This window comes from Myotis daubentonii, chromosome 10 (genome assembly GCF_963259705.1).
Source record: "Myotis daubentonii chromosome 10, mMyoDau2.1, whole genome shotgun sequence".
NCBI lineage: Eukaryota > Metazoa > Chordata > Mammalia > Chiroptera > Vespertilionidae > Myotis > Myotis daubentonii.
Window position 1 is genome coordinate 71,524,548 of NC_081849.1, and position 17,570 is coordinate 71,542,117.

The following is a 17,570-nucleotide window of genomic DNA, read 5'->3' on the forward strand; positions in this document are numbered from 1 at the left end:
ATTTAATGTGTCTGACCACTCTGATAATATGATGGTTCTAGAAAAAAAAAAAAAAAACAGTACACAAACTCATCACCAGTGCAGTAAAATGGCCTGAAGAATCAAGTGTTCCAGTGACAAATCTAAACATATTTATCAGTAGAATTACATATGTAGTATTAGTATGAGTGATTTGATCATTGTATTTGACAGCTTTTGGTATGCCTTAAAATTAATTTTGTTTTTCATAATTATTGATTATACCAATATTCAAATATGATGAGGAAAAAGTATTCTAAGGAGCGTCAAAAACATAAAACAAAAATTTTTTAAATGGCGTAAAGTTTTAAAATGTCAAAAACTATCTTATAATAACAGAATCAAAAACTCTAATAGTCAATGTCATTAAGACAAAGAAAAGAATTAAGATAGCCAAGAATAAAAGGATGATAAAAATGAAAATAGAAGAGATTGCAAAAATGATAATTATTGTCCTCCTAAACATGAAATAAAGATGAGAAGATGAAAATAATATAAAAAAATACAGTTTATATGATCAATAGCATGTACATGAAGGTCTGAAGCAGCTTCAATTTGACAAATTTATTGCATAAAAATCCAACTAACTTTGTAACTCACATATTCATTATAGTAGTTTTTATATGTCACAATTAATTTGATTACCTACATGGAAGAATATAAAATGATACTACTCAGAGCAGCACAACACAAGAACAGAATATGCCCTCTAGAAGTGAAACAAAATGTGAAATTATACACAGATAAAATTGTAAAACAAATTTTCCAAGTTATTTAACTTCTAGGTAATGGTAGAACCCTAGTTCAAGTATAGACAGAATATTCCCTAGCAACCAACCACTACACTATTTGTCCTTGAGTCAAAGAAGGGGAAATACCAGTGTCTTATACCAGATGACAAAATGCTGGAAAGCAAAGTAAAACAGGATACAATGTCATACCTACTAGATTGTCAAAAGTTAAAAGTCTGACAAAAGCAAGAATTGGTGAGGCTATGAATTGACAAGAACTCTTACAAGTTGCTGCTGGAATATAAATCATTGCAACCATCTGGAAAGCAATATCTAGTAAAGTTGAAGCAATAAAGTAATTTTGCCTTTAACTGTACACCAGAGAGACATGCCCAGTGGGTGCAAAAGGAGAAATGCACAAGAATGCTAGTAATATTCTATTATTAGAAACAACAGAAAACACCTACATATCCATTAATTAAAGAATAAATAAATGATCTATTCACACAGTGGAGCAAAGTTTCTTGCCTTTTTAACAGCTTCAGTGAAATATTATAACTTATTTCCCCACATATCATTCCTAGTTGAGAATTTGTCTAATTTTGAAACTAGCTTTAGAAGTCTTTCAGAGATGTTTCATATTCATTCTCTTTACATTTTCTTTCACTCTTCTATTATTTGAACTCTCTGGACTTTCCAGATATCTCTTCCAGATAATGCTTTAATTACATAATCATTAGAGTTGATAGAACTTTTTGTTTGTAAGCAATGGAGACCCCACTTAAATTAGTTTAATCCAAAAAATGCTATTTATTGGTTGCAATAACTGAAACATTCAAAGGAAGTTCTAGCTTTGAGCATAGATTAAATAATTCTGCCAGGACTCTGCTCAGTCTCTATCAGCTCTGCTCTTCCCTGCAGTGGTATTACTCTTAGGTAGACCCTCTCAGCATGGTAGCCATTGGCAAGTCCAGGCATATTTATCACTTCAGGGTTGAGTCTCATTGGATTAGCTTAGAGTTGTATGCCAATCTCTGAACCAGTTACTGTGATGGAAATGCTAATTGGTCCAGTCTGGGACATGTCTCCAAGAGCCTAGAGTGAATAAGTGTAGAGTTAGCCCCACCAAAAGCACATGGACTATGAGGGAGATAGAGGTGAGTCTATAAAAGAAAATGTACCAAAAGAAGAGGAAGCGAATGATAAGCAGAACAAACTGCATCAACTGAAGATTGAAATATCCTTCCATTGTCTAGCAGTGGAGGTTTATTCTGTTGTCATGCAGTTCTCCAGTAACTGCAGGATGTCTGACAATATGTCTGAATGGATTATTCCACTCAATGGCCAGTGCTGATCAGGCCTGGTTTTCAGAAGTAGCATTCACGGTAAGGTCAATTTCAACTTGATCAAGATAAGTTGGACCATTATAAAACAGAGGTCTGGACTTTCATGTTTTTTAAAACTTGATAATATTAATGGTGCTTCCTATTGGAGTCCTCAGTTTGCTATTCTATGATGAAGACCTACAATAATAATCTATAATTCTGTAAATCTTTCCAGTAAAGTTAAATAAAAAAGAAGGATTTGCTTAATGCTGTTGGATTCAATGCTATGTACTGATGTGATGGGAAAATTATTCAGGAGCATTTCATTTTTAAGAAAATACTGCTCACATTATCAATGCCTTGATACGCCCAGGCTTATAAAAAACTGTAATCTATACTTTCTGAGCACACGACCTTGTTGGCAACTTTTCACCACACATACACAAAAAATTATCTTGGAATTCAATAGCTGTTAGTGGTGCTCAAAAAATAAGGTATTTGAAATAAGACAAGGATACAATTGTCGATGTTGTCTACCCACTTTCTTTTCATAGTATTCAAGGAAATTTTCTGAGGAGGTTCTCTACTTATAAACTTTCCTCCCATTGGAATAGCCAGTATTTTGCTTATCAGGGAATAAACCAAAGAAGATTAGTAAATATTGATTCATTAAATATTGTTCACTTATAGTATGCCAAGTACCATACTAACCCTGGGGATAAAAGAATGAACAAAGACAGTCTGAACACTCAAGGAATTTACAGTTAGATGGAGGAAACATGTAGACAAGTCATTATAATATAGTGTGACAAATACTTTGATAAAGTGAATAATATGCATTGAGGTACTTAGAATTGTGGGGTCAGCAAAAAAAAAATAATGGAATGGGATGACAGAGGCTTGAGGAATGCTTCAATGGGGAATAAATGTCTTAGGAAAATTTTGGGCTAAGTCTTAAGGACAAGTAGAAATGATTCAGATACAAGGGGTGGGGTGGAAATGGAAAGAACAGCCCAAACCCAGTAAACAGAGATATGAGCAAATATAGTGAGTTCAGCTAACTAAAAATAGGCTTACGTGAAGGGTACACGTAACCGAAGATGTAGGCATTTCCTGGTAGACCTTTGAGTATCTCCTAAAAAATATGTCAAGTGGCCACTGAGATTTTATTCATATAGTTGCAATTAATTTTGTCTTAAAAACATTTTAATAGGTTAACATTCTTGGGGGTGGTTATAGGAGAAATACTAGTCATCTGCATCTTAGTGTCAATTAGTTTAATCAGTTTGGGTCTAGATCAGGGACCAGAAAACTTTTCGTATAAAGGGTCAGCTGGTAAATATTCTCGGCTTTTCAAGCCACACAGTTTCTGTTGCAACTACTCAACTCTGCAGTTGTATCATGAAAGCAGCCATAGGCAGTATGTGAGCAAATAGATGCAGCTGTGTCCCAAAAGAATTTGATTAACAAAATGGAGACCTTGATTCCCCCCAAACAGACCTTGCGTTCCAAAAATAGTGCCCCTTCCTACACATGCTGACCCCCAAAACAAACCGTGGACCTCGACTATCTGCCTGGACAGACAATCCTATCCCCTCATTGTTCTCTTAACTGGCCACCTCTTTAAAGTTCATATAAGTTCTTCATTTGAAAAGTGGTGCTGAAGAGTGAAGGAAAACCCTACCTAACCTTTCTTGATCCATACCCTGCTGGGAGAGGCAGATAGTAGGAATTCTATACAGCAAAGTGGCTTCTCTTGTTCCAGTTGTAAGCCTCCCTTTCAAGTTTATATTGTAAAGTATCATATTTCCTTGTCTCCTCTTTGCTCTGGCCTGTGTGTGGCACACAGGTGTGCCTGGAAGTAATTTTGGCTATGTGCAGGTTACAGGGAACATTGCATTCCAATTCCGAATTTATTTCCCTCCCCCCACACTCTCCTCCAGATATAGTAAATCGTAGTTAGGGTTTAAGCCTAAACATAAAAGCCTATTTAATGCATTACATAGTTAAAATACAGCATTATTCCACTGCTAAAGTTCTGTCGTGTTTAGTAAATGTGTGGGTCTTGGACCATGAAATGCACTCTGAATGGCATAAAAATAAGAACTAGGAATACCAAGCCTTTCAGGAGAGGAAAATAAGAATATAACTGGCTACCTTTAATAATTTATTTCCCTCATTATTTATATGCATTCGAATTTGAGAAGATATTTAAGGCTTAAAGGGGACTTGTTCATACCAAACAATTTGTCTCTATGAATTCCTTTTTTTGTGCATTTCACATGTCAGAGACACAAAATAATGCCACCATTACTTGCCAGTTGCATGAACTTTGATCTCAAATGGGTCATGGGCCAGTTCAAACAAAGCACTAAATGTGAAATGATAAGCAACTTCCATGCCTATGATATTACGAGATTTTATGTTCACATAGTGGACACAATGGCATATTTTTGTCTTTATTTTTCAGTTAATGACGATAATGTGATTATTGCTCAAAGTCAGCAACAAGTCTAACCATTTTTTGAAGACACAAACTTCTCAGCATTATACAACCCAGAATAATATACCTTATGTCCTAATCATTTAATGGACATTTCATTGTTGATTAATATTAGGGGATTAATATGAGAAAATCCATTGACAAAATTTGCCATATAATTGAAAATCTAACATTATAAGAGTTATAAAACTGGTCACTGTTAAGATATGGTTTTACATCATTGCTCCTGAAGCTGCAGGCAATAATGCAGGAATCAATAATTTTAAAAGCCTTAACTTAGTCAATTCTCTATCATTTATATAATAAACATAGGAAATGTTAAATAGCACACAGTTTACATGAAAATATGAGACAAGACACATAAGACAAATGCTGTAGCTTCAGTATTAAGATATGTCAATGAATTTGAACCCATGACCAAAAGTGCTCAAATCCAGGTGCTTTTGTAAATAATCAAGTGGTACAAATGATGTCTATAGCATTAGATTTGGGGATTGTAACCAACTATCTCTAAATTGCTAGCCCTCAGTGGTTCTGATTACTCTGGAGGGCTTGTGAGTTTTGTTTTATGAGAACTCACAAACCTAAGAATCCAACAGTAAAGTTCTGACCCAATTTAATGTTTACTAACTGTAAATTATATGCTCATATTTAAGAAATGGTAGTTATTTTACTACTTTATGAACACACATATGATTGGCCAAATTAAAGCCTTTAAAATTATGACTATTATTATTATTTTGTACTAGTATGTGAAGCTTGAGCAGCAAATGTGTGCAACTATGTCTTAACAGTGATGTTTTATAACTCAGAAAGTTAGATTTCTCAATTGTAAGACAAATTTTAATGGCTTTTCTCTTATTAAATTCTTTTTAATAAGACTCACAAAATTACTGATGACATTGTTCTTCCTTTCTGGTAAAACTCCTAAATTAGTTCACTAAACTGCCTGCAAGGTGGATTTACAGCTTTTTAAATACACTTGCAAGTGTTTATTCTAGATAGCCTTTGTCTAAAGCGTTTTTGAAATATTGCTGATCACAAAAATCTCCTTCCATTTTATAACAGTTAATAACTTAATTTAAGGTATACACAATAATGTGAACACTAGCTGCTTACCTTTTCAGTTCAGGTAGAAGTCAAGTCAAAGGTATTAAACATTTTATAACTGCTTTCTCTGTTCAATATGATTAGGGATATCATGGGTTGATAAAGCTGGCAAAAAAAACAAACACATTTTATGCTTTTATAATGCATCACTCTCAGATATTGCACTGAAATACTTCAAGAGTTAAAATATCCATATGTTTAATATAGACCATCAGATATGTTATATGTAATAAAAGGGTTAATTTCCTAACTCTCCTTTACTTTCATGAAAATACAGTCTGGCCAGCCTGCTTAATTTTGCAAAAGCCATTCCAGTGAGCCAACCAAGGTTCTCCCATGAGTCATTGAAAGTGCCTGAGAGAGAATGGACGGTTCAGAGGCTCCCCATGAAATGAAGTCAGAAATTCTTCCCAGTAGAAGGCCCAGGGACCAGGTGCCCCATAGTGAGAATGACATGCCCCTCTGTTAAAGGATCCATGCTCTCTGACCTGGGTGGACAGAGTGATCCATGCAGGGGGTGACAGAGGCTGGTGAGTTATTGGGATCAAGCAGCTTTGCTAGCTGACACGAAAGCCTAACCTCTGTGTGCCAATAAGCAGCTCTTTCTGAGAACTAAGTCATGGGCTTCCATGGAGCCTCCTCCCTGCCTCTGTTAATCATTGAACTCTCTTTTTCTGAATTTGAGAGTGAGTCATGGCTTTAACGCTAGGACAGCCTGATAAAGGCCCAGCATCAGTGACCTGCCCTGGGATTTCCAGGTCAAAGGAAAAGGAAAAAGAGGGGAAAATGACAACAACGGCTGACTTAAGAGAGGCCCCGTGACAAGTGTTAATTGTTGAAAAATAATGTTGTCCTCAAAATGACCTCACTACATCAGCGCTCCCTGCTTACGGGTAAACTGAGCCTAGACTAGGATATAACATCTAAAAGAAGGATGAAGCCTCTTTTATCCACCACATTTTGTGTTTTGCTAATAATTGGCCTAAGTGGCTAATAATGATTAGGACAACTATTGTCCTGACCTACATATACTAGTAAAGCAACTGTTCACTGAAGTTGAAAGTGAGCCTCTATGACTGATTCTCTTAAAGAGGAAATCATAGGTAAACCCACAAAGGTTTTGACGGCTCTGGCTTAGTGACTGCACCTCCCAATATTTACTATTAGTAAAACTGGGCATGATTTTGTTGTCTTGGAGATATTTATTTTGTTACAGACACTTTAGGAATTCAATTGTTATTATAATTTAAATACATATACAAGATGAAATTCAGAAACTAAGGAAGCCCTGAGGTCACATCTTATCATATCAGGCATGTCTTAAAGGCCAGTGAGCAGCCTGTTGCTGCTGAAATTTATTTTCTAAATTGCTTATTATTAAATGGTAAATTATTAAATAAGTCAGGGAAATAAAAACATAATAAGTGTTTAGTAGATGACTTAGCAGTCCAAGAGTCTAATTTTAGTACAGTTTCAGGTCATAAATTTTACATCTTCATAACATTCTATAATTGAGAAAACACTTGCAATCACAAATAGTCATTTTATTTAATTCTCAAAAATAAATCCATGAGGTTGGTATTGCCATTCCACTCTATAGATGCCAATGGTGAGGCTCAGTGAGTTTAAGAGCACTCAAACACTTATTGGTTGAGTGCCTACAAAGTGCCAAGCACAGCTAGTAAATAAACTTGGACCCAAATCTAATAGCTAAACCTATTGTCAGAAACACGGTTTCAGTATCCTTTTCCACACAGAGTAGCAGGCAGCAGATTGCAATCTATTTGGGTTGCCATATTAGTCGAAATCTCTTTGTCCTCCTGCCCCTGTACCAAGCTACCTCTGACAATCTGATAGCTAGGAAGTAATAGCTTTACTTAATCCCTAAGTATTCATTAGGGCAAAGTAGTGAGTGAGCTACAGCCTTCCCACCACAGGGCCTTTCTCTGGGCTCTCCTCTGCCTGTGTCTTACTTTTTCCATTTCAATTAATTCTTATTTGAAGAAAAATCTGGAGAAAAGGTAGGCTCCTTAAGAAAAATAAAAAGATAAGCCTGATGAAGGAAATGAAAAGAAATATAGTTTAACATAGTTTAAAAAGAGAGGTTTAACCACAGATATGGAAGAGATGATAGAAATTGTAGGAAAAAATCTGTTCAACCTTAACGCAATAAAATTGAAAATCTAGGGAGAAGTGGAAAATTTCCAGCAAAATATAAATTACTAAAATTAGCCTAAGAAAAGGATGAACACCAATAATACTAGAAGACAACTAAAGATACGCCTATAAGAAAAGCTACAGGCCCAGTTGGCTTTACAGATCTATTTAGTCTTTAAAAACTGATGATTCTGTCATCCAATGTATTTTTGCTGTTAGAATAATACATTAATCTTCATTTTGTATAGACAGCAAAACCTTATTGAAAAAACCCAATAGATAGTACAAACAAGAAACCTCTAAATCAGGTTTCCTTAAGAACATAGATTTAAAATTCTAAGTAAAGTATAATCAATCTAATCTAGAAACAAATAAAAATGAAATAATTTGAGTTTATCTCAGGTATGCAAGGATAGTTCAATATTAAAAAATCTTTCAAGATAATTCACTACAACAACAAATTGGGTGTGAAAATGAATACTGTTATGAATATAACAATAGTATATTAAAAGAAGATTTATCAAAATTCAATCTTCATTTCTATTTTTAAAAACTTCCAGCCCTGGCTGGTGTGGTTCAGTTGGTTCAAGCATCATCCCATACACTGGAAGGTGGCAGGTTCAATTCCTGGTCAAGGCACATACCTAGGTTGTGGGATCAATACCCAGTTGGGGCACTATGGGAAGTAATCAATCTATGTTTCTCTCTCCCATCTCTCATTCTCATTCTCATTCTCATTCTTTCTCTCTCTCTCTCTCTCTCTCTCTCTCTCTCTCTCTCTCTCTCTCTCTCTCTCTCTCTCCCATTCCTCCCTCTCTAATATCAATTTTTGCCGGGAGCCGGTCCATCCTTGCTGTTTCAAGGGACCTGGCATATATGGCATATGGTTCTTAATATGTTTGTTCACCTTCTTGGCGCTGTGTTTTAACCAAGGTCACCTCTCCGAGAAAGGTTGAATCCCCAGGTAGGGATTTTCCCCTGAAAGTTAGGGAGGGAATAAAACCCCTCAACTAAGTGCCAGGCGAGTAATTAATCCCTTTAACTACGAACAATCATGCTTAAACTACATAATCTTTTCTCCCTGGAATGGAGATAAGAAACGCCCTAACCTTTGTAATAGAGATTGATAGGATTGAATCAACTGGTATAAATACAGTTGTAACAAGACAGAAACACCCAGAATTTAGAACACAGAACTCATGAGACAGAATTCAGAAGACAGAGAGACAGAACTCAGAATCTAGAGACAAAGACAGAACTCAGAACACAGAACTCAGAACACAGGGCTTGGAAGACAGGACCAAGAGAGACAGAGCCTAGGCACAGAACCTACACAGAACGTTCTCTAGAGACAGAAGAACTTCGCTGGCGAGAGCATGCCGGAGGATGCTGGACAGGGACTGGCCTCGGAGCCTGGAGGCGGAGCCTGGCGAGAGAGCATGGCAGGGATCCTGGACTGAACCTGACTGCGGAGATTGGCAGGAGAGCCTGACTAGAGCCTGGTGACTGGACCTGCCTGGAGAACCTGGACAGAACCTGACTGGAGAACCTGAGCAGAACCTCTCTGGAGATCGAGACCAGAACTTGGCTGGAGATCCGGGCTAGAGATCCTGGCTAGGCTGCTGATCAACTGAACGCTGTCTCCGTGTCCTTCCTTCTTCGCCGACTCCGTCCACACCTTTGGGGACCCCTGGACCCGCTGGGGTTGGACCCCGGCAAATTTTTAAAAACTTCCAAATAAAGTAAAAGTTGAAGGAAAATGTTATATTGTTTGACACAAACTAACAGCCAACATCAAACTAAATAGTAAAATGCCAAAGCCATTTCTGTTAAAATCAGGAACAATGCAGAAAGAATGTCTACATTACCATTAATGTTCAACATAATTTTAGAGCAAATGCATTAGAAAAAAATTTATGTAAATATTGAAAAATAAAAACAAAATTATTATTTTTGCAGGATATGATTACAGACATAGAAACTCTAAGAAACTAGTGTAATAAGTCAATAGTATTTTAAAAAGAATGTATTTGAGGTAATTTGCAAAAATAATTTGTTCTCTTTATACTAGCAATAACCAACAGAATAGTGTAGCGTATTTATAACGGATAGAAATATCATTCATGACAAAATATACATGAAAAAAACAAAAGTATACTAAGGAGCATAAATAAAAATCTGAACTCATTGAAAAATGTTCCTGAATGAGGAATTTTAACATCATAAAATGTTATCCTTTCAAATTAATATGTAAATTTAATTCCATTCAAATATACATATTTTAGAGCTGAGTAATATTTTAAAGGTCAATGGAAAGCATCTCAGAAAAGCCAAGAAGACTCTGAAAAAGAGAATTTTGATAAAGGACTAGCCTTGTCAGATATTAAATGTAAGATAATGCTGCTATAATAAAAATAGTAGAAGTAGATAGTAAAATAGAGTGAAGAAAAATCCATCAAGTATACATAAATGACAAATGTAGCATTCCATTTACAGGCAAAAGTAGAGCTTATTCAATATAAAGTGTAAATATAGTAGGCTAATTATCTAGGAAAGACAAAATGTATTTCCTATCTCATTACATATACAGAAATAAATTATATATGGATTTAACTTTAAATGAAAAATAAAGTTATTAGTTTGCATAATTGTGGGGCAGAAGAAATCTTTACAAGACAGGAAACTCAGGAACCATTAAGCAAACTAATAAACATAGATCTTATATAACAATTTAAAAGGTTTCTAGGGCAAAATATATTATAAAAATAATATTAGTAAACAAAAAATATTAGCTTACTGTGCATCATGTCTATTCTACATGCTTTACATTTTAAAATTCATTTAATCCTCATCTCACCTTATGAATTAGGCACTATTATCTTCCCCATATTTCAGATGATGAATCTATAGCTCTAGATCACACAACCAATAAATAATATACCTAACTCAGTCTGGCTTCAGAAACTGGGCACTACACTAAATGACTTCTCACATCATTGATTAGAGAAATATATGTGCAACATATATTACTACCAATTATACCACCAATATACAATGAATTCTAAAAACTAGTAATAACAAAAAATAATAATAATAGACAAGCAACTCAAAAGAAATGGTGACAAAGGATATGAATGGTTAATTCACAAAAGAGTAAATTCATTGGCCAATAATAAAAGACGTTCAACCAACTAGGCAAATAAAAGTAAAAACAGTAGCAAATTATAAACAACTAGGGGCCCGGTGCACGAAATTCATGCACTGGGTGTGTGTGTGTGGGGGGGAGTGTCCCTTAGCCCAGCCTGCCCCCTCTCACATACTGGGAGCCCTCAGGCGTTGACCCCCATCACCCTCCAATCGCAGGATCGGCCCCTTGCCCAGGCCTGACGCCTCTGGCTGAGGCATCCGGCCCGGGCAGCGGGGACCCGCAGTTGCAGCGGCCCCGCGATCGTGGGCTCCGCTTTAGGCCCAGGCAAGGGACCCCTAGCTCCTGGGACTGCCAGCTTCGACCGTGCCCAGCTCCCATCGCTGGCTCCACCCCTACTTCCTACTATCACTGGCCAGGGCGGAAAAGGCATCTGATTCTCCGATCATGGCTGGGGGGCAGGGCAAAGGCAGCCCCAGAGCCGCCTTTGCCCTGTCCCCCAGCTCTTAGCTCCCCCCTGGGTTTCCGATCACTGTCAGTGGCAGGGGGCTTCTTCCTGCTTTCCCTTTCGCCTCCCTGCATTGTGCCTACATATGCAAATTAACCGCCATCTTGTTGGCAGTTAACTGCCAATCTTAGTTGGCAGTTAATTTGCATATAGCTCTGATTAGCCAATGAAAAGGGTAGCTCGTACGCCAATTACCATTTTTCTCTTTTATTAGTGTTGATGATAAAAAGCTAGTGCTGTCAAGGATGCTGGGAAAAAAGTCTCTGGTAGGAATTTGAGGATGCGTTGCCACACTTTTGAAATCTGGCCTTATCACTGAAAATGTAATATATACATATCCTTCTACCTACAAGTTTCACTTTTGAGAATCTCTCTTAATGAAGTAAAAGCATGAGTTGTAAGACCACTTATAAGAATGCTTATTAAAGCATTGTTGTAGTTGTAATTGGTTATGGTATATCCATTCTAAGGAATATCGTGTAGCTGCTACAAAGAAAAAAGTAAGATTATATCTGTTATCCTTTATAGATGTCCATGAATTAAGTGAGAAAACAACTAGCAAGTAAAGTGTATAGTGTTTTCCCATTTTAAAAAATCAGACATTATAAGGTATTATTTGCTTTTATTGAGGCATTGGGAAATGCTGTTAATATCAGTTCCTCTGGGTGTGAAATAAAGGAGACGGTTATAAAGGAAAAGAATATTATCTTTTAAATATATGGATTGTCCCACTTGAAAAATTTAATCTAAAATAAATACCTGCATATGCAAAGATAATTTTTGAAGATATCCAAGAATGGACTGAAATGTGAGTACGGGAAAGAAACTTTTTCTCTTTAGATTGTTTGAGGTTTTGTGTGTGTTTTTTAAACAACACACAATAAGGAACACATTAATTTTTAAAAATGAATAAGGAACACATTCATTTTTTAAAATCTGATAAACTAATTTCAGTGATTGAAAGTAGCTTATAGTCACCCTTCAAGAAGTATTTACATTTTAATGAATGACTCAGAACTTCTTATCTAGGAAGAGTAAGTCTGCTTTATTCCAAATAGATCATCAAAGGCCAATAGGAGAGGAACATCAAAACATACCATACAGACCCATTAACTGGGTTTATCTGCACACAACTCTTCAAATATTTCCTTCTCGTGTATAGAACTTCACTTCTTGAACTTAAACGCTTTGCTGTCAGGATTTCAAGGAAGCTGAGAGGGAGATATTTAGTATTAGGATAATAATCCATGTAATCTGAAAGAAAGAGATTGGCAAACATCATATACGTCTATTAGTACTATTCATATCACACCACATATCATTTTTTTTTCCTATTCTCACCCGAGTATATTTTTCCATTGAATTTTATTTTTTCCTGTTGATTTTTAGAGAGAGAAAGACAGACAACACATCGATTGGTTGCCCAGGCCGGGGAGGAGCCTGCAACTGAGGCATGTGCCCTTGACCAGAATCGAACCCGGGACCTTTGGTCCACAGGCCGATGCTCTATCCACTGAGCCAAACCGGCTAGGGCCACATGTCAGTTTTTCTATCAGGCTGATCCACAGGTCTGAAAGAACCAGAAACCTCTATGTGTCAAAATTATTTGTTGTGTACATGTTTCAAGGAAACCTCAAGTTGGTGATTACATTTCACAAGGACACTGTGAAAAGCCATTTGTAGCTTTCTAACTTTATATTACCAGCAGAAGGTAGACATTGGTCACATAAAGAACAGATGGCAATACTGAGAGAGTAAATATTCTGCTGTTATTCCAAATGCAAGTCCAGCAGGCAGAAGTTACAATAATTAATAAGAGGAGAAATCATTAACATGCCATAAAATCTGAATTGGTTGGATGTGGGGCAGCACAGAGAAACACTTAAAAGTTATTTATTGCTTGGAAGTCCTCAGGTTCAATATTTTCTCTTTACATGTCTTAATAAACCATGCATCAATGAATATCTTTAAAGGGAAAAATAGTAATGAAATTAAAGTTGAATATTAGGTTGAATAGGGAAACTTAATTGGAGAATAATGCTCTTTAGTGGATATGGATGACACTTCTTAAGTGAAGTTATCACTTCCTTTCTCTCTCCCATCTCAGGCCCCAACACAAAGTGATAATTGGCTTAAAAGCAAAATAGTTCTTAATACCCTGATAGGTGTTTTGTTTTGTTTTTTACCAAGAACTATAAGTAGCAAATTTTAACACCTGATGAATCATGTTATCTCTCATCTCACTTAAATTCTAACAGCAGCTAAAAATCTCTTACAGGGTATTCATTTATCTCAGCAAAAAATATTTGCGGTTGAAATCTGGACCAGAAAAATAAAGGAGAGAGAGCAGGAAAGGGAAATTATATAGCTGTCATCACAAATAATATTCAATTTTTCTGGACCTGAGTCATAGTATTTTCATCATGAATGCCTATATTTCCATCTCAAGAAAAAATTTTAAATCATCACAAATTTAGAAATTTAAGTAAAATATAGACAAATATTGAGTGTCCTAAATGAACTCATTGTGTGAAAGAGAAAAGAAAATGAGAAAACTATACTACATAAGGGTTTTTTTATGGAAATAGAATACTTGCAACATTCATAGAATGGACAGAAGATAATTGTGGTCAATTGCATTGTACTCCTGCTCCTGAGAAAATATCTCACAGGCAAGGAAATAATTTCTGAGATTCTTTCTGTATGTGGTAATGTGTCCCAGTGAGCCTTAATGCCTAGTAAATGCCCTACTTCCACACAGTCTAGTAGTGGATATGCATTTTTATTGATTTTTATGTACCACACCTTCTGTTTCAAAATGGACTCAACATAGCTTTAAAAAAACACATAAAGTACAACAAGACCTCATAAATTAGAAGTACGAGGAAAGAAAATAGAAAATATGGATGGGGACATAAATGGAGCCAAAATAAGGCCAAAGAAGACATATTATAATAATCTCACTCTTTAGCTCAGTGGATAGAGCATTGGCCTGCAGACTGAAGGGTCCCAGGTTCGATTCCGGTCAAGGGCACATGCATGGGTTATGGGCTGGATCCCCAGTAGGGGGCGTGCAGGAGGCAGCTGATCAATGATTCTCTCTCATCATTGATGTTTCTATCTCTCTCACCTTCTCCCTTCCTCTCCGAAATCAATAAAAATATGTTTTTTAAAATATATATATATATATATATATATATATATATATATATATATATATATATATATATAGTGGTAGTAAAAATAGATCTAACTCATAGAGTATTTAATATAATTTCAGGTACACTTCAGAATATATTACATATATTAAATCATTTAATCCTCACAAAATGTAATGAAGTAAATAATACTATTATCCCTTGTTATAGATGAGGAAACCCAGGAAAAAGAGGCTATATATCTTACCTAAGATCATGTGCCTAGTAATGGATATAGTGATGTGTTACTAAATGTTGTAAACAAGGCATCAACTCTGTGTGCTTATAGCTTTAATATATTTAACTATACGAAACAGATTTGTTTAAATATAAGCAAAGCACATTTACACTATGGAATACTATACAGCTATAAAAAAGGAGGGATCTCTTACCCTTTGTGATAGCATGGATGGACCTGGAAAATATTATGTTAAGTGAAATAAGCCAAACTGAGAAAGACAAATATCACATGATGTCACTTATTTGTGGAATCTAATGAACAAAATGAATTGACCAACAAAATAAGACTGGGGAATGGGTAGGGACTAGGAGGGGCCAGTAAGGGGGAGAAAATGGGTGATATCTGTAATACTATCAACAATAAAAATATATTTTAAAAATAAATAAATAAATATAAATTAATCAATTAAAAAGAAATATGTAAGAAAGTCTGAGCACTTAAGAATTCTTCAAAGTCTTTTCAAATGTGTATAATGAGGACCTGAGGGCTGGAAAAGGGCTTTGGGGGTTATCAACCCAGAACACCCATTTGGCAATTCAGGAAACTGAAGCCTAGCAGTGGTAAATGACTAGAGTTCCACAGGTAGAACGTGGCCAAGAATTCTAGTCTCCCAATATCTAAGCTGATAACTATTTTTACTACCCATTCAGTGGACCATATTGGATATGACAGTTTACTCATATGGTACTTTCTGTGATTTTATAGCAAACATTTTGGTTTTGTCTTTATTTAAAACTGTAGCCTATAATAATGATGCAGAAATGATATTAAATATATTATAATGCTAAAATAAATATATAAATAAACAAGGCTACAAAAACAAGCTAGCTACCAACTGTAATTTTACATGATAAATGATGTTTGAAACTAAGTCCTATTTGCAACATTATTATGTAATTGAGTGTTCAGATAAAAGTTTAAGTTTAGCACGCTATAATTTGATGACTCAATATCCCACATCTATATATATAAAAGGCTAATATGTTAAGTGTCTGACCATCCAACCAGTTGCTATGATGCACACTAACTACCAGGGGGCAGACGCTCAACACAGAAGCTGCTGTGACACACACTGGCCATTTACAGAGAAACGGCACAGTGGACCTGGCGCCCACAAAGCAGCTTCCCCCAAGAGGGACACAGGCCCTGCCACCACCCCAGAACAGCAGCCCACCAAATCACAGTCGACACTGCTGAGACCCCATGGCGCAAAATGTGGCCCACAGCCCAGCCCAGAAATGGTCGCTGTGGGCGCTGGGTAATGATGTCACATAGCAACACCCGGCTTCCTCTCCCTAGCAACTAGCCTCCTTGGAGTTTCTTCAGCCAGGAACACAACTTGCTTTATAGCCAGGTGGAGACATTTTACACTTTAACCAAATGTCTGTGAAGTGTTTTCCCATGCCTCCTCTCATTTGATCCTCACAGAAGTCCTGGAGTAGGTAGATAGAAGACTCAGTGGAATCCTATTTTCTTTTCATTAGCTAGAAAATGGAGATTTAGAAAGCTTAGAAACTTGACCCAACTGAAAAGAAGTAAGAAATGGTGGACCTTGAAAATGACTTCAGATTTTTTCACTGCATAGAATATAGTCAAACACTGCTGCAGTTAAATATTTTACCCTTTGTTCTCCCTGCATGATCTACAGTAATAATCTGCTTTGTGTTGATATTTACTGCTGTGTTGCTGACAATCACCTGAAAGAGAAGTTGGGGTGCTTCACTGGGCTGGAAAATGTTTAGCTAAATCAGAATGCAGGTCTAATTAAGCAAACTTATTCTATATATATAAAAGGCTAAGTTGACTCATGCATGCGCAATACATATAAAGCTCTCGCTGGCGCCAATCTCACGCATGTGGTTCAATCTGTCATTGTCGATTGTGAATTTGGTTGACACTTCTATTATAGAGAAAGGGCAAATAGCAATATTAAGATATTTCTTCTAATTAATTTCCTTTCAATGTGCACAAATTCGTGCACTGGGCCACTAGTTTTTATATAATTAGACTACTGAGAAACCTAGTTCATATGGTCTGTTGTGATACCATTTGGCCTTCCTTTGATGAGAAGACATCCTCAATGTATAAAGCACACCAGTGTTCTTTTCTCATTACTTGGCAACAATTCAAGGAGTACCATTGTCATCAACTCTATTGGAAGCACAAACAGGAGCTCAGGCAGTGAAACTGCCAAGCAGTTTTTTTTAAGATACTAATGGCCCAAAATATGTTTAAATTTGTTTGGTAGAATTTTATTTAAATAAAAACACAAAATTTAAGTATTCCTGTGAATAACTCTCAAGTCCCCTCTTTTATGAAACACTCTTTTTTTTGAAGAAATGTTCTTAATTTTAAAAATAAATAAATTGCTCAGGTATTACTAATCTCCATACTAGAAGACAGTTATTTCTCATGGGAGGAGAAATATAAAGAGAACAATATGGAATTAAATTAATAATGGTTTGGCATGTCTACTAGTATAAAAAAAATAAGAACCTTGAGACTATGGTGATGAGGACATCTGGTAAACACTATGCTCGACTCCTGCCACAACCAAATCAAAATTACAACTTAATTATACAACAATCACCTTTAAGAACCACTTGACTACTAGCTAAACAGAAATCCTATAAAT